At 37.3% G+C, this 23946-nt stretch overlaps 1 long non-coding RNA gene across 1 annotated transcript in view; it reads right to left on the bottom strand.

The window, feature by feature from the left end:
• The window catches only part of LOC130542148 (uncharacterized), a 70929-nt gene that overhangs the window by 12479 nt on the left and 34504 nt on the right, over positions 1–23946 (bottom strand). The window lies entirely within an intron of this gene.

Raw genomic sequence — 23946 nt, 5'->3', positions numbered from 1 at the left:
GGATTAAGAAGTTGTGGTCCATATATACAATGGAATATTACTCAGCAATCAGAAAGAATGAGTTCTCAACATTTGCTACAACATGGACGGCACTGGAGGAGATAATGCTTAGTGAAATAAGTCAAGCAGAGAAAGACAACTATCATATGATTTCTCTCATCTATGGAACATAAGAACTAGAATGATCAGTAGGGGAAGAAAGGGATAAAGAAAGGGGGGGTAATCAGAAGGGGGAATGAAACATGAGAGACTATGGACTATGAGAAACAAACTGAGGGCTACAGAGGGGAGGGGGGTGGGGGAATGGGATAGACCGGTGATGGGTAGTAAGGAGGGCACATATTGCATGGTGCACTGGGTGTTATACACAACTAATGAATCATCGAGCCTTACATCGAAAACCGGGGATGTACTGTATGGTGACTAACATAATATAATAAAAAATCATTATTAAAAAAATAATAATAATAAATAAAAAAATAAAATAAAATAGATTCTAGGGGCACCTGGGTGGCTCATTCATTAAGCATCTGCCTTTGGCTCAGGGCATGATCCTGGCATTCTGGGATCGAGCCCTGCATCAGGCTTCTCTGCTGGGAGCCTGCTTCTTCCTCTCCCATTCCCCCTGCCAGTGTTCCCTCTCTCACTGGATGTCTCTCTCTCTGTCAAATAAATAAATAAAATCTTTAAAAAATAAATAAATAAATAAATAAATAAATAAATAAATAAATAAATAAAATAGATTCTACAATATTGCCTAGAGGTAATGTTGTCAGAGACAGAAAAGAAGTGCCAGGTATTGGATTCAGTGCAAAGTTCGGTTGTATCTGAGACTCAAAGCACATGAGAATATGAGCAACTCTGGGAGACTGGATAAAGAGAAGGACACTGATCAAAGCAGAAACACTGATATAAGACACTGATACATAAGACATTGATAAAAGGAATTTTCAAGGTAGTAAGAGACAAAGTAAAAACAGCAAATCATTTTGTATTTATATGTTATGAAAAGGTGGCATAAAAAATGCACAATTTTGAGGAGAGAATAGTCATTTCAACTAGCCAAACTTCCAAAAGTAAAATTAATTGCACATAACTTAACTTCACATACATACATATTCACTACTCGTCATTCAATAGTACAAAAAAACTATGCGAATAATGAATAATAAATTAATGTTCCCTTCTACTCTGAAATTCTAAGAACTTCTTATATAATTTTACCTACTTTAATAAATAATCATCCTAGGAAATATATACTGTACTAAAATATATAGTGTAAATATTCAGAAAAGGATAGCAATCCTTTTTAAAAATTTGTTTGTGGAAAAGAATTTTTACAGAAAAGACTCTAAAATCTGAAATGCCAATATAGAAAAAAGCTGGTAAGGATTTGATTGAAACGTGTAAAATTGTAAAGGATACAGTATAAACTGACTTTATACTGAATCATAAAATGATTCAACTTTTCACTCCCCCCACAACCAAGGGCAAAAAGAGTTTCAATGAAATTAAAAAGTAATAACTTCAGTAAAGGAAAAAGTACAGAAAACTACGCAGAGTAGAAGAATTGCCTCTCAAATCTCCCAGCATGAAAAACCATACAAACAAGTTTATTTAACTCAAAATAGTGTGCTCTTTTGAAAAGCTGGTAATACTCAACTAATGTTAACAAATACATAGTCATCAAATACATATTATGCTCTTGCCGTGAATGAGACAAACTCTCTTCTTTTATTGAGCTTATACTCTACTGGGAGAGACAGAGAACAAACAAGAACCAAATAAATCATATAATTTCAGATTGTGAAACAGTGCTGTGAAGAAAACAGACCAAGAAGCAAGATACAGAATGGGGATGTGGTGAGGTGGGACACAGTTTTAGACACTCTGGGTAGAGAAAACTTCTCTGAGGTTATATTTGAGCATAGATCTGAGTGTTAAGGAGAAATCAGCCATATGAACATCTAGGGGTGCAATTCTCCAGGCTAAGGGCTAACAGGTATATCGGTCCCATAGTAAGATGGATAGAAAGACTGAAGGATGGGGTGGGAGGGTGGATGGATGGATGGATGGATGGATGGATGGATGGATGAGTGGATGGATGGACAACTTATCTATACACAACACTACACATACATAAAACACACACAGAATGCTCCAGCTGACAACAGCAGAACACACATTTTTCTCAAGTGGACATGTAACACTTTCCAGGACAGACCATTTTTAATGTCTGCATTTACAGCTACAGCTTTCTCTCCCAGCACTGCCTTTGCTGCATCCCATAAGTTTTGGTATGTGGTGTTTTGTTTTCATTTAGCTCAAAGTAGTTTCTAATTTCCCTTGTGATTTCTTCTTTGACCCATTGGTGGTTCAAGAACATATTGTTTAATTTCCACATATTTGTGAATTTCCCAGTTTTCCTTTTGTTATTGATTTCTAGTTTCATTCCATTATGATCAGAAAAGATGCTTTGTTTTCTTTCAGTCTTTTAAAATTTACTAAGACTTATTATGGCCTAACATATGGGTAATCCTGGAGAATGTTCCATGTCCACTTGAGAAAAATGTATATTCAGCTGTCATCTATTCTTAATTTATTCTCTATTTTTGTAATCATGTTAGATGTTGGACTTTGTCAAAAAAAATTTTCTGCATCTATTAGAGTAATTATATACATTTCCCCCTTTGGGCTATTATTAAGATATAATATATTCATAGTTTTCCTAATATTGACACACCCTTGCAGCCCAAGGAGGAAGCCCAATTTTTTTAAATTAACATACATTGTTATATTAGTTTCAGGGTTACAATAAAATGATTCAACAATTCTACACATTTCCCAATGCTCATCAAAATAAGTGTACTCTTGATCTCCCCTTTATCTATTTCACCCATCCCTCCACCCACTTCCCTTCTAGCAACCACCACTTTGTTCTCTGTATTTAATAGACTGGTTTTTTTTGTCTCTTTTTTAGTTTGTTCATTTGTTTCTTAAATTCTGCATGAGTGAAATCATATGGTATTTGTCTTTCTCTGATTGATTTATTTCACTTAGTGTTATAACCTCTAGATCCATCCATGTTGTTGCAAATGGCAAGATCCTGTTCTTTGCTGTGGTTGAGTAAAATTCCATTGTATATATACATATATATACCACATCTTCTTTATCCATTCATCTGTGGATGGACACTGGGTTTGCTTCCACATTTTGGATATTGTAAATAACACTGCAATAAACATAAAGGTGCATGAACTTTTTGAATTAGCATTGCTGTTTCCTTTGGGTAAATACCCAGCAGTGGAATGACTGAATCATATGGTAATTCTATTTTTAAGTTTTTGAGGAACCTCCATAGTGTTTCCCACCATGGCCATACCAATTTGCATTTCCACCAACAGTGACTAAGGGTTCTTTTTTTCCCACATCCACACCAACACTTGTTATTGGGCTGGGAGGAGCCCAATTATTAATGACATAATTTTTGGAGTACTGGTGAACTACAATTTCCATTGTTTTATTAGGATTTTCACATAATTGTTAATAAGTGAGTTGGCCCTATCCTGTCAGGTTTTGATGTTAAAAGACTTTCTTAGACTTTCTTTATAAATATGATTTGAAGGATCTCCCTTTTTTGGTGTTTTGCAACAGATTAAATTCTATCCAACTTGCCTGTTTCTTAAAAATGTTAAAGAGTTAACAGTGAAACCATGTGAGCCTAGAGATTTTAAGGAGGAAACTCTTCTGTAACTTTTTCAACTGCTTTCATTGTTACTCGTGTGTTCAGATTTATCTGTCTGCTGCTATCCAATATTTTTCATTTATATTTTCAAATGTATTTTTAGGACCTTTTAATTTCCCTATATCAATAGCTCTTTTCCCTTTTTCATTTCTAATATTGTGTATTTGTCCCTTTTTCCTTTTTAAACAAAATTTATTTCTATACCAGCCAGTGGTTTATCTGGGTTTTGTCTGTTTGTTACACTGTCTTCAAAGAATCACCTGATTTTTGCAAACATACTGTATTTCAGTCTTCCAAATGTATGGCTGGATTTTGTGAGGTTTTTTTTTTTCCTTTCTCTATTCTGTAGCTTCTTGTATTGGGTGAACTTATTCTTTTTTATATGTATTAGTATAAGATATATGTTTAGTAATTATTATTTCATTTTACCTTAAGTTTTCCTACCAATTGCCAAATGTATGGTCTTTCTGTATTTGGTTTTATAGGTATGTCTATGTGTGTGTTTCTTTGAATAACTTTGAAGTTTATAATCTGCTTTTTGGGTTGTTGTTGTTGTTTGTAATCCTTGTAACTTCACTTAGTATTATTAATTCTCCATTTCTTGATTTAGCAACTTCAGACTGTATCTGTTGAGTACCAACTTCACTTAGTATTATTAATTCTCCATTTCTTGATTTAGCAACTTCAGACTGTATCTGTTGAGTACCAGTTACAGAATAATATAAAAAAAAAAGTTCACAAATAAACCTCTTTCCACTTCCCTCACTCCCCTCCACGCTTGATTTTCATTGTTATATTACCATTTTTTTACATTGTCAAGGTTTATAGCAGTTACATCCTTAACTATTTTCCATAATTGTTTTGTTTTAATTTTATATTTAAATGAATACAGTCTTTATTACCAAGTCTTTTTACTGTGGCTTCCCTCCTTACTTCTTAGTTATTTGGCTTTGATTTTTTTTTGTTTTTTCAAAAAGGTCATGTGAGTCCTGGGTTTGGGTTTTGTGTGTGTGTGTGTGTGTGTGTGTGTGTGTGTGTGTGTGTGTGTTTAAGATTTATTTATTTGAGAGAGAGAGCTCACATGAGCGAGGGGGGAGGGGCAAATGGAGAGGGAGAGAGTGAATCCCATGCAGACACCCTGCTGAGGGTAGGATCCAGACACGGGGCTCAATCTCATGACTCTGAGATCCTGACCTGAGCCAAAGTCAAGAGTCAGACACTTAATCAACTGAGCTACCCAGGCACCCCTGTCCTGGATTTATTTATGATTGAGATTGTCTATGTGTCCATTTCTTGCCTTTATATTTGAATGTCAGCTTGACTGAGAAAAACATTTTTGAATATTACCTTCTTTTCTTCAGCACTTTACAGACATTAAATAATTCTTAGAGAAGTCTGAGGCTACCCTGATTGTTTTTGTTTTTATTTTTGTTTCTGGTATATAATTAGTATTTGCCTAGATATGTAAAGAATTTTATCTTAATCAGTAAAATGCAAAAACCATAAGGATATATCTCAGTTTAGCTACTCATGTGTCAATTCTTTTCCAGGACCAAGATGTTCTAGGTTAATTCCTTCCTCTAACTGGGAAAATTCTCTTCTGGTTTTTAGGTACAATGTCTGATCCATTGGTTAGTTTCTCTAATTCCAAGACCCCAATTACCTCTATTCTAATTAGTCTTTGTCCTTCAAATATTTTATCTACTCTTTAAATTGCTTTGTCTTTTTACAAAAATCTACAGACTCTGTAATTATCAAGCCTTTCCCCTATTATAATAATTGATTTTACATTGCAGTCTTCACTGTTCTTAAATTTTTTAATGGCTTTGTAGGGGTGTTGTTTGGGCTCCCAATTTGTTCCTAATCTATGTGTAATGATTTGCATTCCCCAGAAGCAGACCCAAGAATATGGGTGCACATAATTTATTTGAGAGGCAATTCCAAGAAACACTAACAAAGGAGTGGGGGATTAAGACATAATTGGGAAGGAATCCAAAAATACTATCAATCAAGTAATCACTGGGGGCAGCTGGAACTAAAACCTACTGGGGAACTCTGAGACACTGCAGAACATGTCTCAGAGTTATCCCAAATGAAGGCAAAGAAGCTGGAGTATTTGTCCACCAACTGGCTATTACTGGTTGTAGGCTGTTTCTTGGGAGCATTAACGTTCTGACACTTCTCACTTGCCCTGATTGTGGGCTGAGCATATTGCTTTGGTCAGAAAAGTGACCTCAGGCAGAGTGTCGCAGGTGTTCACAGGACTCACAATTTTATAGAGGGGGCAAGATTGAAGGGATCCGGGTTGGGCACTAATACAAATACCCCCTTAATCTTTGTGGTGTTGTTTCATCTCATGTTTTAAACTTTATTTATTCTTTTTAATTTATATTTTCATTAAGTTCTTCTCTGGCTCCACTGGTCAATATGGCAACCACCAGCCATAAGCAACTACTGAGAAACTGAAATGTGATAGGTCTTAATGAGATGTGCTTTAAGTGTAAAATATAAGCCAGACTCAAAGTCTTGGTAGAAATCATCTAAAATAGCTCCTTAATAATTTTATATTGATTATATGTTGAAATAATACTTAGATTATATTGAGTTAATTAAAATACATTATTAAAATTCATTTCACATTTTGTTAAAAACATTTTAAAATTAGCTACTAAAATTTTTTTAATTATATATATTCTTCAAGAATACATTTTTCATCTCTATCTTGCATGCTGTTTCCTTGTTTGTTTTTTAACTTGGGAGGGTGGGAGATTTAGTAAGTTTACTCAAATACCGTATGGTTTGTTTTGTTTTTTTCACCTTACTTATGTTTAAGTTGTGCATACCTGTCCGAAATTCTATTTCTGCTTCTATGAGGTGGGTACATTCTTTTAACACTCAGTGGGCCTGTCGATTATATATCAATTTAATATTTTATTTATTTACACTTTTGAAAATGGAAATTTTGACTTCCAGCTGAGATGAATTAACAGGGACCAGATTTATCCTGCTCTGCAGGTTCTTTCTGACACCAACGGGGTCCTGTGATTTAATTTAATTCTGACACTAACTACTCGGAGTCAGCATCAGACTGCATAAATCTAAGGGCTCATCCCACAAGACTGCCCCCACTTTAGACATCAGTCACAAGTCTTGAACCACCACTACTTCTGACTGACCAACCGTAAACCAGGGGCTCCCATGACCCTCCCCCCCTACCCTGCTCAGGCTTGGTAATTTGCTAGAATGGCTCATAGAACTCAGGAAAATATTTTACTTGTGCTTACTTATGCTTTATTATGAAGGCTACAACTCAGGAGCAGCTAAATGGAAGGGATGCATAGAATAAGGTGTATGTGTGTGTGTGTGGTGGGGGGTGGAGGGGCACACCACCCTTCAGCCAGTCAACATGTGCACCAATCTGGAAACCACCTGAATTTCTTGTATGAGTTTTAATAGAGCTCCATCTCCAGCCTCCTTCTCTCTCTGGAGGTCGATGTGGGTGGGGCTGAAAGTTCTTACCCTCTAATTACTTGATCTTTCTAGTGATCAGCTGTCTCTGAGGCTCTCTAGGGGCCCCAGCTCGTGTCACCTCATTAGCATAGACTCATACGTGATGAAAGGAGCCCATTATGAATAACAATCCTATCTCTGAGGAAATTCCAAAGATTTTAGGAGTTCTGTGCCAAGAACCAGGGACAAAGACCAAGTATATTTCTTATGTACCACACCTCCTGACTGAAACAAGCCCCAAACCAGGCAATATACATGAAACAACAGTTTTCAAGACATTGGATATCAGGTGGGGAAAAAAAGGATGGTGATTCCTGAGGCATGAAGTGAGTCTTGTGATGATTCCATTACTGCCTGGAGAGAATTTCTGGGCCTCAGGGCAGAGAGGAAGAACTCAAATGAAGCCCAAAGATCTCTATGTTGAGGAGACAAAGCAAGGCATTCAGGGAGTCTAAGGCAGCTAAATTCTCAGGCAGACTAACAGAGAGGGGAAAGATGCAGAAAGAAACTCTAGAGATCAGAGGGACCCCTTGAGTCTTCAGCTGAGTACTGATCTGTCCATGCATGGAGGGAACTACTGAAGGCCATGAGAAGAACACTCAAAAGTATTATAGGGAAAACTCTTAAGTCAAACAGGACCAGCTATAGTTCCAGTTCCCACAATCCAGAGTGGAAAACCTCCTGATTCATGGATGTTGTGTACAGTACTTGAAAGGGTTTTGCCTCAGTAATGGGCCAAAATTAGCACTTCAGTAAACACTGCTCTGATCCTGCTAGAAAACCTTATAAGACCCAAAGGGATCAAACTTGTTTCCAAGTGACTTAACCTTGTCCTAGAACAAAGATCAAGAATATTTATAGGGATACAAAAATACCCAGCATACAAGAAGATAAAATTCACAATGGTTGGCATTCAGCAAAAAAGAATAGCTAGGAATGCAAAGCAATAGGAAAATGCGACCCATAATGAAGAGAAAAATCATTCAATTGAGAGAGACCCATATATGACCAAAGGATAGAATCAGCAGACAAGAAACCACTACAGCAACTGTACTTTGTATGTTCAGAAGTTATAGGATGATTGAATATGGAAGACATTTTAAAAGACCAAAATCAGGGGCGCCTGGGTGGCACAGTGGTTAAGCGTCTGCCTTCGGCTCAGGGCGTGATCCCGGTGTTATGGGATCGAGCCCCACATCGGGCTCTTCTGCTGTGAGCCTGCTTCTTCCTCTCCCACTCCTCCTGCTTGTGTTCCCTCTCTCGCTGGCTGTCTCTCTCTCTGTCGAATAAATAAATAAAATCTTAAAAAAAAAATAAAATAAATAAAAAATAAAATAAAAGACCAAAATCACACTTCTAGAAACGAAAACTAAATGTTGGAGATGAAAAATTCAGTGGATGGTATAAATGGCAGATTATACATTGTAGAAGAAAATCAGTAAAGTTGAAGATTTAGCAATTGATATTATCCAAAAAGAAACAGAAAGAGAAAAGACCCACCCCCAAACTGAACAGAACATCAGTGAGATATGATAAAACCTCAAGTGGCCTAATATATATGTAACTGGAGTCTGTAAGGGGAGGTGGGGGATAGTTAAGAAAAATAGCCCCAAATTTTCCAAATTTGGTAAAATAAACCAAAGCAAAGAAACTAAATGAATCCTAAACACAAGAAAAATGAGGAGAATTACACCAAGGCATATCATAAACAAATTTCCCAAGATCATTGATAAAGAACAATTATAAAGGCAGCCAAAGAAGATATATTGTAGCACTGGGTATTATATGTAGCTAATGCATTATTGAACACTACATCAAAAACTAATGATGTACTATACAGTGGCTAACTGAACATAATAAAAAATTAATTAGTTAATTAAAATAAAATCAAATTAAAATTAATTTAAAAAGAAGACATATAAGGTTTAACAACAGATTTCTCATAGGAAACAATGCAAATCAGAAAGCACTAGAGCAATGTATTTAAAGAACTTCTCCAAATTGTCAAACTAGAATTTTTTAAAGATTTTATTTATTTATTTGAGAGAGAGAGAGTGCACAATCAGGGGGAGGGGCAGAAGAGAGGGAGAAGCAGGCTCCCTGAGGGCCCCCAACTTGGGGTTCAATCCCAGGACCCCAGGATCATGACTTGAGCCAAAGGCAGACGCTTAACTGACTGAGCCATCCAGGCGCCCCTCAGATAAGAATTTTATACATAGCAAAGATATATATCTTTTAAAGATAAAGGCAAAGTGGAGCACCTGGGTGGCTGAGTTGGTTAAGCATCCAACTCTTGATTTGGGCTCAGGTCATGATTTCAGGGTTGTGAGATCAAGCCCAGAGTCAGGCTCTGTGCTCAGCAGGGAGTCTGCTTCTCTCCCTCCCTCTCCCCCTGCTCCTCCTCCTGCATGCACATTCTCTCTCTCTCTCAAACAAATAAATATTTAAATAATAATAATAATAATAATAAAGATAAAAGCAAAGTGAAGATTTTAAAGACATACAAAAAAAAAAAAGAAATCACTAACTGGCCTTTATTACAAGAAATACTAACAGGAGTGTTTCAGGCAAGGAGAAAGCGATATTAGATAAAAAAAAACTTCACTAAGGAAGAAAGAGCACCATAAATGATAACTATGTTCATAAATAAAACACTTTTTCTTATTATTTAAATATCTTCCAAAGATAATGCACTCTCCAAAGATAAAATCAACACTATATCCCTGGAGGTGATGTGTTACACTTAAGGGAAATGTAGAACAACAACAGCACAAAGGAAAAATGGAAACATAATGCTATAAGGTTCTTTATACTAAGCATGAAGTGGCAGAGTATCATTTAACAGTGGACTCTTATAAGTTAAAGACGTATACTATGAAATGCAAAGCAATGTCTAAAAAATACAACAAATTATAGCTAGCGAGCCAACAAAGGAGATAAAATAGAATTTTATCCATTTAAGAAGAAATAGAACCAGCTCTACCAAATAGTCAAATAATTTTAAATAGAACAAGAGAAAAAGGGGAGCAATAAACAGATGGAACAAAAAAAATATCAAAATGAACCAAATTATATCAATAAATATAATGCTCTAACCACCCAAATTAAAAGGCAAAGATTGTTAAGTGAAATTTAAAGAACAGGACCCAACTATGTACAACCTAAAACAAAAACCAAAAAAACCCACTTTAAACACAGTGACACAGCTAGGTTAAAAGTAAAAGGATGGGAAAGATATAACATGCTAACACTAATTAAAACTGTCTACATTAAGATCAGAGAGAGGAAATTTTAGAACAGAGAATATTTCCAGAAAAAAAGAGGGTTATATCATAATAAAGGAATCAATGCAATAATAGGGCATAAAAATCCTAAGTGTTTGCACACCTAATAGAAAAATACAAAATACACGAAGCAAAAACTGATAGAAGGCAAAGCCACATTTTAAATGGGAGTTTTCAGGGCACCTGGGTGGCTCAGTCGGTTAAGCGTCTGCCTTCCACTTGGGTCATCATCACAGGGTCCTGGGATTGAGTCCCTGCTCGGCGGGGAGTCTGCTTCTCCCTCTGTCCCTCCCCCCTGCTTGTGTACCCTCTCTCTCAATCTCTCCATCTCTCATGTACATGTGTGTGCAAAAATAAAAAAATCTTTTAAAAAATTTTTAAAAAGGGAGTTTTCAACAACCCTCTCTCTATAATGGATAGAACAAATAGACAAAATGGGAAAGGATGTTGAGGACTTGAATGATACAATCAAGCAAACTGACTGAACTGACATAAAACATCTAACAAGCAAAGAATACAAATTCTTGTCAAGGGCACATGGAACATATACCAAGATGGTACCTGTGTGGAGTCATAAAAGAAGTCTTGACAAACCTGGAAGTTTATAATTCATGCAAAATATGGCTTCTGACCACAGTCTATGAAAACTAAATACCAAAAACAATATAACCATAAAGTGTAATAATATTTGTCAATTAAAAGGAATGAAATACCAACACATTGTACACCATGGATGAATTTCAAAAACATTATTCTACATGAAGATGCCAGTCACAAAAGACTAGGTATTGTATCATTCCATTTATATGAAATGTCCAGAATAAGCAAATCCACAGAGAAAGAAAGTAGATTTGTAATTGTCCTAGGCTAGGGAGGTAGGCAAGAGGGCTGAAGAAGGTCGGGGAGTGACCGCTAATGGGTATAAGGCCTCTTTTCGGAATGATAAAAAAATGCTCTAAAATTAGATTGTGGGAATGATTGCACAATGCTGTGAATATGCCCAAAGCACTTAATTTTACATGTTAAATGAGTGAAATTTATGGCATAAGTTATATCAATAAAGCTGTTAAAAATAACAATATAGAACTGTATTTTTTAAATCTCAAAATATTTTGAAATTAACATACTTCTAAATAATCCATGGATCAAAAAAATCAAAGAGGAAGGTAGAAAAGTATTTTGAATTGGATGAAAATTAAAACACAACATACAGCTAATACAGCATTTAGAAGGAAATTTATTGCATTAAAAAACCTATTTTAGAAATGAAGAAGTTCTCAAAATGACCTAGCTTCTACCCTAAGAAAAAGAAAAAGAACAGTCATGAAACTCAAAGTAAGCACAAGAAAGGAAACAACAAAATTCAGAGAAGAAACAATAAATTAAAAACAGAAAATTAGAGAAAAATGCATCCAGAGTTCAATGTTTTTAAAGACCTTTGAGAAGATCCATAAAATTGATAAAATCCTAACCATACCAATTGGGCGGAAACGGAGAAAACACAAATTTCCAATATCAGGAATGAGAAAGTGACATCTCTCTGGATTCTACAGACACTAAAAGGATAATTAGAGAATATTATAAACAACTTTATACCAGTAAATTCAAGAATGTAGATAAAATAGACACATTTATTGGAAGGCACAAATAACCAAAACTCACTAAAGAAGCAGCTAACACGAACAGTCCTATATCTATTTTTCATAGTTAAAAACCCCACAAACAAAACTACAGGCCCAGATGGCTTCATTGGTAAATTCTACCAAATACTTAAGGACAAAACATACCATTCTAGAAAAGCTCTTCTTAAAAAACTGAATAGAAAGGAATACTTCCCAACTCATTCTATGAGGCCAGAATTACTCTAACCAAAAACAAAGACATTACAAAAAATAAAATAAAATTACAGACCAGTCTCTCTCATGAACATAGATGCAAAATTCTCAAAAAAAAATTAGCAAATCAAATCTAGTAATATATTAAGAAGAAAACACAACATGACCAAGTGGGTTTATTCCAGAATGGTGGGCTCAATTTAAAATTTAAAAATCAAATAATGTAATTCATCAACTTAATAGATTAAAAAAGAAAACCTATATGATTATCTTAAATGACCCAGAAAAAGCATTCAATAAAATCTGACAATGATACTTGATAAAAACTCTCAGCAAACTAAGGATAAAAAGAAACTTCTACATGCTGATAAAGATTGGTTATAAAAACTAGAGTTAACATCATACTTAATGGTAGAGAACTAAGTCTTTTCTTCTTAAGATCAGGAAGAAAACAATGAAACCACTAATACCGCTTCTATTCAACCTTGTACTGGAATTCTAGTTTCCAACCAGTGCCAAAAGGGGAAAACACGGGGCGCCTGGGTGGCTCAGTCGTAAGCGTCTGCCTTCGGCTCAGGGCGTGATCCCAGCGTTCTGGGATCGAGCTCCACATCAGGTTTCTCCACTGGAAGCCTGCTTCTTCCTCTCCCACTCCCCCTGCTTGTGTTCCCTCTCTCGCTGGCTGTCTCTATCTCTGTCAAATAAATAAAAAACTCTTTAAAAAAAATTCAAAAGGGGAAAACAAATTGATCATCCAGATGAGAAAAGAAGATTTGAAATTTAAAAAATGAGAGTAGCATCAAAAATCTGATTTAAAAAAAAATTTGTAAACCTGTTGCCTGAAAACTACAAAACATTGCTGAGAGAAATTTTTAAAACTAATTTAAAATTTTAAAAATTTAAAAGTAATTTTAAAAGTAAATAACTGAAGAGATATACTGTATTCTTAACCTGGATAAGTCAATATTAAGCTATCAATTCTCCACTCAATCAATGCATTCAACACTCAAAATCCCAATAGGCTTTTTCTTGGTTGTTGTAGAAGTTGACAAGTTGATTCCTGGAAATGCCAGAAATCTAGAATAGCCAAAATGACACTGAAAAAGAATGACAAAGTTGGAGAATGTATATGACTTGACTTCAAGACTCATTTTAAGGCACAGTCATTGAGACAGTGTGTCACTGTCATCAAGATAGGCAAGTAGATTGGGGTGCCTGCGTGGCTCAGTCGGTTAAGCTTCCAACTCTTGATATCGGCTCAGGTCTTGATCTCAGGGTTGGGAGATCAAGTCCTGCGTCAGGCTTCTGACTCAGCTCAGAGTCTGCTTGTCCCTCTCCCTCTGATCCTCAACACCCACCCCCCGCCCCGCACACATGTGCCCTCTCCCTTTTTCTCCCTCTCTCTCTCTCTCTCTCAAATAAATAAAATCTTTTAGAAATAAATAAATAAAATTTAATTACTGGTTTGATGAGATGGTACCCCAAGGTAAAGCCAAGATTCATTAACCTCAGATGGTCGTTCTTCCCCTCAGGAAAATACACTGCATTGATGGATTTGTAAGTAGTAACAGCTATTGAGGGCATTTGAAATGCTCTGTACTATGACACATAGAGAAACAAAGTGTATTACTGAAGTCTGAAGACTAGGATACAACTTTAAAAATGTGTTTCAAAAGAGCATTTAAGAGTGTCAGTAAAAGAAATTAAAAGAACTAGGTAAGTCTGGAAGACTATGAGTATGGACACGCCCATTAAATGCACTTGACACTCTCCGTTTGGCAGAAAGAGGAAAAACAGACTGAATCTTGTGATTAGAATAACAATTACAAGAAAATGAGGAGCAAATTTATCCTCTTTGACTACAATCCCCCTGTATACAGGAAAAAGAATGCCAAGAAGGGTTTCTCTGACTGAGAGTTGGAGATCTTCATGATGCTCGAATGGAGTTTTAAGACAAAGAAAGCAGGGGCGCCTGGGTGGCACAGCGGTTGGGCGTCTGCCTTCGGCTCAGGGCGTGATCCCGTCGTTACGGGATCGAGCCCCACATCAGGCTCCTCCGCTGTGAGCCTGCTTCTTCCTCTCCCACTCCCCCTGCTTGTGTTCCCTCTCTCACTGGCTGTCTCTATATCTGTCAAATAAATGGGTAAAATCTTAAAAAAAAAAGGCTTAAAAAAAAAAAAAGACAAAGAAAGCAAAGCTGAAGCACTCTGGATAAAGCAGCCTGTTTTGTGATAGCATGCAAATCAGGTTGAGTCATAGGCTCAATATGATACAGATTTTTCTACCACATTCATCAATAGATGGTTGAGGTATTAATTCAACCAATCAATACGCATCGAGGATCTACTGAGCACCGATGCTTGACCAGGTGCTCCTCAAAATTCCGATCTAAAATTAGAAACTCGCCTCTACTTTTATCATCTTGTCTGAATGATCACTTTGATTTCTTGCCATAATTGAGCCACAGCTGTCTCCTGGCAATACCATGTCTTCTGCAGTCCTCTCCAATGGAGGATCCAGCTAACCATCCACTGTCCCAGTTATTGCCACTCCCAGCACCCAGTACGCAATTTCCTCTCCTTTTTGTTAAACTTCTGCTCCTCTGAGTATCAACCATCTGTTTATACCTCCCCTCCCCCACTTCACCCCCCACAGCATCATCTACTTCTTCCCATCATGAAAGACTAAGTGCTTGGCTCAGGCTCCCTCCATCCCCACTCCTGCCACCATCCTGAGTCACTTCGACACAAGCTTGGGTGACCCATCAACTAGTCATTCACTTCCTTGAACGCCTCCTCTTCTGTGACTTCTTTTCCACATCAACACCCACCACCAAGTCACACCTGGATCAGGAACTGCATCACATCAATAACACTAATTCAAAATGCTACCCCCTTCCAGCCACAACTTTCTATCCTTCTTGTTCAATTACTCAGAAGTATAACAGTTTTTGGCTTTGCTTCTTTCCTTCCTGTTCTCCCTTTTTTTCTCTTTTTCTCCCTTTTTGTCTTTTCTTTTTATCTTTTTAACTGATACTCCTCCACTTTCTAGAAATCACTTCTCTCCTATACTCACCTCCTCTATTCATTTTTAAATTAAATATTTTGCTTAAACACCTTCCTAAATCTCACATTATTTCTAATTTTTCTGTAGGCTTTTGGGGCTCTCTATGTATGTCATAATTTTTTCAGATTCCTTACTTTCCAATTTTTGTGCCCATAATTTATTTTTCTTATCCTACTGTTTGATTGAGGACATATGGTAAAATGAACAGGTAAGATGTACTGATACAGTTTCTCTGCAAATCTAATCCAAATATTGCACTTTTCTCAATCTCCAAGGCCAACTCCCTATTCAAGCCACCATGCTTTCACTTGATCAACTCATCTGGTCTGCAAAATAGATTCCCCAGTTCTATTCTGTTCCCCTCCATTCTACTCTTAATAGCCAGAGTGATCTTTTAAAAACACATTCAGGTTATGTCCTTGTTTTGCCTTAAACCTTTCCCTAGTTTATAATTGTACCTAGAACAATATCCAAAAGGTTTAACAGATTCTTCCTCTTCAATCTCTTCTTTTCTCATACTACTAGATTTTACTCATGGTATTTTTTTTTTATTTCCCAAAAACAGTTAATGTTTTCCTACTGCAAGTCCTTCTCAGTGGCTGTTCCTTCTGCCTAGAATGCTCTTTGTCTCACACTTTGTCTAGAGAACGCCTACTCAGACTTTAGGTTTCAAAATTCTCCCAGAGAAGCCCTCTCATGACTCCAGAAATTCAGTCAGATCTCTCTTTTTTTAATATTTCATTTAACTCTTCGTTTTTCCTTCAAAGCACTTACCACTTTATGTAATTATACATGTTTATTTGTGTGGCTACTTAATATATGTCTCTCCCATTATACTAAAAGCTCTCTGTGTTTATCCCATCATCCTCAGCCTATGGCATTTTGCCCAGAAAATTGTGTGCTCTTAATAAATATTTATTGAATGAATAAATGGATGAATGAGGATATAAAGATGACTAAGACACAATCCTGGCTCAGAAAATGCATTCACAAACCTTTCCTTCCAGTCTTAATGATTTGTTTTCCTTACCAGGGTTAGAAATGGCAGTAAGGAGCAAGATGACATCCAAGATCCCGACTTTATATTCCTTAGTGAGAGGACCTTGTTAGGTCAGAAATTGACTAATATAAGCAATTATAGCAGCCTGAATCTAGGCCTGAAAATGGCAGGAGAAGCAGGATAAATTGGTGCAAGAAACTAAATACAGGATTTATTCATTACACATCCAAATCCAGAAGCTAGGACAGCTAAAATACCCATGATTAAAATTTTATTAGTTTGAATTTAGACTTAAACAATTCAATACTTACATTCCTTTTCACACATTTGTTATTTCCCCCTTAATTTCTATATATAAGTATTTTTTAAAAATAGTGTTGTATTTAGAAACAAAAACTAAAAAATAAACTATTAGGACTCCACCAAAATAAAAAGCTTTTGCACAGTGAAGGAAACCATCAACAAAACAAAAAGACAAACTACTGAATGGAAGAAGATAGTTGCAAATGATATATCCATCTGACAAGGGGTTGATATCCAAACTACATAAAGAACTTTTTCAACTCAACACCAAAAATTAATCTGATTAAAAATAGGCAGAGGACATGAGTAGACATTTTTCCAAAGACATCCACATGGACAACAGACACATGAGAAGATGCTCAACATCACTCCTCATCAGGAAAATGCAAATCAAAACTACAGTAAGATATCACCTCTCACCTGTCAGAATGGCTAATAAAAAGACAAGAAATAACAAATGTTGGCAAAGATGTGGAGAGAAAGAAGCTCTCGTGCACTGCTGGTGGGAATATAAATTGGTGTAGCCACTATGGAAAACAGTATGGAGGTTCCTCAAAAAGTTAAAGACAGAAATGCCATACAATCCAGTAATTCCACTACTGGGCATTTACCTAAAGAAAACAAAAACACTAACTCAAAAAGATAGCTGCATCGCTGTGTAATTGGAGCATCATTTACAATAGCCAAGATATGAAAGCCCCTTAAGTGTCCATCAATGGACAAATGGATATAGAAGATGTGGTATACATATACTCACATATATATATATGTGTATATATATATATATATATATATATATATATATACACACACACACACATATATATATATATATATATGTATATACTCACACATACACACCCTCTAGGTCCATTTATATTGTCACAAACTGGCAAGATTTCATTCTTTTTTATGGCTGAATAATATTCCATCTCATTCATATATATATATATATATATATATATATATATATATATATATATGAGGGTATTATGCTAAGTGAAATAAGTCAGGCAAAAAAAGAAAAATACCATATGATTCATTCAAAGGTAGAATCTAAAAAACACAACAACTGAACAAACAAACCAAAAAAGCAGAAACAGATCCATAAGTACAGAGAACAAACTGATGGATGTCAGAAGGCAGAGGGTGGGGGTAAGAGTAAAACAGGTGAGGGACAAAACAGGAGTGGGAGGTCCAGGCTTCCAGTTGTGGAATGACTAAGTCTCAGGGAAGAAAGGTAGAGCATAGGGGATATAGTGAGCAGTGCTGTAATTGTGTTGTATGGTAACAGATGGCAGCTACACTGTGGTGAGCATAGTATAATGTATAAACTTGTCCTATCACTATGTTGTGCACCTGAAACTTACGTAATATTGTGCGTCATCCTTACTTTATTAAAAAATTTTTTTTTCAAATACTGTTGTATTCTGCACTAACGGAAAGATCCAGGCTTTTCCCCAAAAGAAATACAAGTGGTAACAACTGTTAGCTTCCAAAGTCAGAAGCAGCCAAGGTTACTTGAAAAGAAATGTGGAATCCCACATGTTTAAATGCAGGTTGAATGGCAAATGTTGGTTCTTCTCAAAGGGTCCATCTTTCCTCCAGTCTTAGATGATCAGCCATCTCTCTCCTATTCAAGTTTCGCTGCATCTGTCCTGAAGCCCATCCTCTCTTTCCTCCTCTGAGACCTTCACCTTACACCCTAGCCTTGTGTTCTCTTTCTATTACAAACATCCTTTAGAGCTGCAAATATGCTTTTTTCTTCTTTTCCTGACTTCACATTATCCCCGAGCTATACTTTATATATTCCTTTCTCATTAAAGCCTCTGCATTTTCATACTCCCCACTTCCTAACTCACTGTAATCTGGCTTCTGCTCCACCACCCAGAAGGCCTTCCTCTGGAATTACTGATTATCTGACAAATCTGAAGAGCATTTTTTGGTCTTTATCCAGTGGTTGACAGTAAATGTTGAACTACCTTCTCAGAGCAGAAGTCAGGTAGCAGGCTGACCGGCTATAGTGTATTAAACTTTCAGTGGTACAAATACATTCACCATGGCTCGTTTCAGCTACTAACTTGGCATCAGTTGGCTTCCAAGACAGTTAACATTGGCTCTATGAGCTATTACAAGTCTGCTGAAACCCTCTATTACACAGGAATCTGCTGGTCATTCCTTCTTACTTCAACTTCTCACTCGTATATTCCATGATACTATTGCCTTTGAGACCCCTCCTACATTTTTGACAACTTTTTGCCTGTTATGTTCTTTTTTTTTTTTTTAAAGATTTTTTATTTATTTATTCGACAGAGATAGAGACAGCCAGTGAGAGAGGGAACACAAGCAGGGGGAGTGGGAGAGGAAGAAGCAGGCTCATAGCAGAAGAGCCTGATGTGGGGCTCGATCCCAGAACGCCGGGATCACGCCCTGAGCCGAAGGCAGACGCTTAACCGCTGTGCCACCCAGGCGCCCCTGCCTGTTATGTTCTTGACACTTCTTTCTTCTCTTGCTTAAGAGTTGAGGTTCCCTGGGGTCTATGCTCTGTCCAATATTGTTTTTTGTCAATAAACTTTCCTGGTGAAATCAAATAAAGTTTTATAGTTTCAAACATACATCTCTTACACAAAAGCTCTACCCTAACTGCCTGACGAATGTTTCCACCTGATGGTGAGAAACTTACATAAAACCCAAAATGTTATAACCCTTCCTATAATCTGGATTCAATACCTCTACTTAATCAGTAAAGCACTGCTTTATCTCTTAAATAATTCTTTAATTTCTCTCTGCTTCTTTATCCCTATCACGTCTGCTATTTCCAAGAGCTGGAATCAACTATAAAGCAGTCTATAAGATTCAAAGTTAACAATGTCCTTCTCTAGTGTCAGGTTGTTCAGTGGGTCGCCACTGACCAGTAGTATTTCTCAAGATGTGTATTGTGTTCTAAGGGGGAAAAAGAGGTTTTGTGGCCAAATAAATCTAAGAGTCACTGAATTAAACAAAGCAAAATTTTGTTTTGCTCTGTTTGATTTTTTAGAACTTTTAACATACGAATGTGCATCATGGATTTCTGATAGGAATGTAATATATAGATATTTTCAAATATATTTGACCAGCCACTCTTTTTTTGAAGTGGGAGAAGGGTGTGAGTTAAAACACTAATACCTGAAAGAAAAAAAAAAGTCAAATTCATAGAGGCAGAGAGTAAAAAAGTGGTCACCAGGGGGTGAGGGAGAAATAGAGGGGGAAAATAGAGAAAGGCTGGTAAAAGGGTACAAACCTTCAGTTATAAGGTGAATAAGCTCTGAGAGTCTCATGTATAACATGGTGACTACAGCTGACAACACTGTATTGTATAGTTGAAATTTGCTATGAGAGTAGAACTTAAATGTTCTTACCACCTCCCCCCAAAGGGAAACTATGTGAAGTGATGGATGTGTTCATTAACTTGATGGGGGAAATCCTTTCACAATGTATATGTATGTCAAATCATATGTTGTACACTTTAAATATCTTACAATTTTGTCAATTATATCTCAATAGGGGCGCCTGGGTAGCGCAGTCGTTAAGTGTCTGCCTTCGGCTCAGGGCATGATCCCCGCGTTCGGGATCTAGTCCCACATCGGGCTCCTCCGCTGGCAGCCTGCTTCTTCCTTTCCCACTCCCCCTGCTGTGTTCCCTCTCTCGCTGGCTGTCTCTCTGTCAAATAAATAAATAAAATCTTTTTAAAAAATTATATCTCAATAAAGCTGAAAAAAACCCACTCTTCCCTGGGAGTTGAGCTCAATTTCTCTTTCGTGTTGCAGTAGTCTTGAATAAGTCTTCCTTTAAAAAGAAGCACCTTTGGGGCTACTGGGTAGCTCAGTCAGTTGAGCATTCAACTCTTGATTTCGGCTGAGGTCATGATCTCAGGGTTATGAGATCAAGCCCCATGCCAGGTTCCTCTCTCAGCACAGAGTCTGCTTGAGATTCTGTCTCCCTCTGCCCCTTCCCACACTCATACTCTCTCTCTACATAAATAAATAAGTAAATAAACAAAATCCTTAAAAAAAATAATAAGCACTATTACCACCTCGCAGTACATAAGTATGTCTCGGAACACAATTCAGTGTGACTCTGAGGGTCTACAGAACAAGAATCAAAAACCTCAAGAAAGATAAAGCCCTCTTGGTCTTCATCTCTGCCTACAAATCCAACCTCAAATCCTTCTTCTCCCTGCCTTAGATCTTAAATTTCCACACTATGTTTTTGTAGTTCTTCATATAAACCCTGCTGCTTGCCTCTATTCTTTATTCGTGCTCTCCTCTAGGCAGGAGTTTCTCTTCACGGGCTTTCTTGTCTAGATAATGCCTACTTCAGTTCCAGTATCATTTCTTCCAGAAATTCCTTTCTGGTTTCTCCAGCACCCACCATCTGAGCTAAGTGTCTGCCTTTGGTATTGGTACCCAATGCACATCTCTACCATTGTACTTGCTGCATTGTTCTATCAACATATGTCTGTAATTGTTTCCCTTCCAAATTGCGAGCTCCTTGAAGGTAGGGCCCTTATCTTATTCAATTTCACTGTCTCACATGGGACCTGTCTATATAAAGCGTGTCTTCTTATTCTGATATTTTGACATCTGGGGCCTCCGTGATCTTGGAGGGACTGTCTCTCTTAGGCTTAGCCCATTCCAGGAGGTAGTAAAGGCCCCACCTGTGAGCGTGCCTTTCACAGGGAGATCATCAGTCAAAACTCATACTCTCAACCACATTCTTTATTAGACTCTCACAGGGCTCTCACACTCCAGACCACTATTTCTGACCCTGATCAACCCCACGCCAGGTAACAGACAACTAGAGACAGCCCTTCCACCCCAGAGCCTGCTAAAATTATTCTAACTAGCAAATCCTAAGCCTACTTACCCTACCTCATCAAGTCCTCCTGCAGAAACCACAATAAAAACTCTTGCCCACATTTTCCCTTTGTTGCCTCTGCCTCTTGACTGACCCCGATACTTCCCCACATCACTCTCCATAGCATGTTGTGCTGTGTCTCCTGATTCTGGGAATCTGTGAGTATAAACTTCTTCCTTTATGACAATCATTTTCCTGTCTGCATGTCTTACCACACCTGATTCAAACAAATCCCAGGTACCTTTTAAAACACTGTCACGTGGTAGATATCTAATAAGTGTTTGTGGAATAAATTAATTAATCAATGAGTTCACCGTCGGCAAGAATATAAAAACTGCCACCTCGAGTTAGCCTGCCAACTTCTCTAGCCCTGTACTCTGATGTCCGCGAATCCATCATAGAAGAATACAGTTGTCCTCCTTGATACCAATAGCTAAGGCATATCTTCACAACAAAAATTTTCCTTAATGAGAAAAAAGAATCTCACCCTGTTCCCCCTCTTCCTTGAACGTAGAAGAGAAAAATGAGGTGTGTTCCAGTTGCAGTACGTTAGCTTGCCCCCTTCTCTTTTGTCATCTTTCAATTCAACCCTTAAATTTAGAAATAGTGAGGAAAGTCCTTAAATTAAAGCAATGTTAGCATTGAGGCCATCTAGCTAAGACTCTGTCTACAGAATGGCAAGAGAATTCCCTTCCAGCTCTAAGAGCCCATCACTTCCATGTAAGCAGGAATGCAAAAGAATGTTGCTGCAGGCCATCTGTGACCATTCTTGGCTCATTTAAGCAAATGTGAAAGGAGACCGTGCCCTTCATTTCCAGTTAAACCTGTCATTGAATCAGTTATGAGTCTTTATGTTGCAAGGACAGAAAAACCCAGCTCCAAAGGGTTTAAACCATAAAGACACACTGGTGCACAAAAGGTGAGTCTAGAGGTAGACTAATGCCTTTTTAGGGCTAAAAACAACTAAAACAGAAAATTCTTCAAGAAAACATACAGATGCAAGAAAACCACATTAAATGAGAGGGGAAAAAAAGAAAGTATGAATGCAGGATTCAGGACAAGAGTTCCTTGAGGTCAGGGAAGGCAAGGAAGGGAATGAGATGGGGAGGAAGCCATAAGGTTAAGATTTGGGTTATTTGTCAAGGTCCTAACTTTTGTTTTGCATGGTGTGTTTGAGGATATTTGTTACAGTATTAAAAATATAATAAATACATAAGCAAGTGCACTTGCTGGAAGCAGAGCTAGAACTAGAACAAAAATTTCCTAGAGTTCTAGGTTCCTGCAAAAGAGAAAAGCTGTTGTTACAAGGGATGCAGGCTCCTGGTCTAATACCTCTTCCTCCTCTATAATAGGGAGAAGGTGCAAGTGACTTTGTAACCTGTGCTCAAGCAGGCACCAAGTTAGGGTCTAACTGTACGCTAAGAGAGGATTCAAGCTGAAAATTTTTAGATAAAATACTCATATTTCTTTCTTTCTCTCTCTTCATAGAGAACAAATTTAAATAGAATAGCCATTCCTAAATATAATCGATTGATGGAATAAAATCAATAAACCAAGAACAACTAATAATTAGGGGGATTCTCATTTCATTGTTAATTGAGAAGTTGCAAATCCTGAATAATTGACATAAGAATCAATCGTTAACACAATTTAGTAATAAGGGAGCTGATTAAGAAGCTAAATCTTAGGGGCACCTGGGTGGCTCAGTTGTTAAGCATCTGCCTTTGGCTCAGGTCATGATCCCTGGGTCCAGGGATCGAGCCCCGCATCGGGCTCCCTGCTCCTCTGGGAGCCTGCTTCTTCCTCTCCCACTCCCCCTGCTTGTGTTCCCTCTCTTACTGGCTGTCTCTCTGTCAAATAAATAAAATAAGATCTTTATTTTAAAAAAAGAAGCTAGGGGCGCCTGGGTGGCACAGCGGTTAAGCGTCTGCCTTCGGCTCAGGGCATGATCCCGGCATTCTGGGATGTAGCCCCACATCAGGCTCCTCCGCTATGAGCCTGCTTCTTCCTCTCCCACTCCCCTGCTTGTGTTCCCTCTCTTACTGGCTGTCTCTCTGTCAAATAAATAAAATAAAATCTTTATTTAAAAAAAAGAAGCTAAATCTTAGATCACATTTTGACAAGGTAGATCTATAATAGATGAGTCTGACCCTTCTTTTATTAAATCAGTCTCAAATGAATAGGATCTTGAAGTAATATATCATGTGATATGTGAGGCTTACATGCACCAGAAAAAAAGCAAAAGCATTGCAATATTTTTACCCTAGCTCTTTGTTGATGTTACTGGGAGTTGGGTGGAAGTGGAGG

The sequence above is a fragment of the Ursus arctos genome, unplaced genomic scaffold (genome assembly GCF_023065955.2).
Source record: "Ursus arctos isolate Adak ecotype North America unplaced genomic scaffold, UrsArc2.0 scaffold_30, whole genome shotgun sequence".
Taxonomy (NCBI): domain Eukaryota; kingdom Metazoa; phylum Chordata; class Mammalia; order Carnivora; family Ursidae; genus Ursus; species Ursus arctos.
Note: the sequence above shows the minus strand (reverse complement) of the source record. Positions and strands in the feature narration are given on the sequence as shown.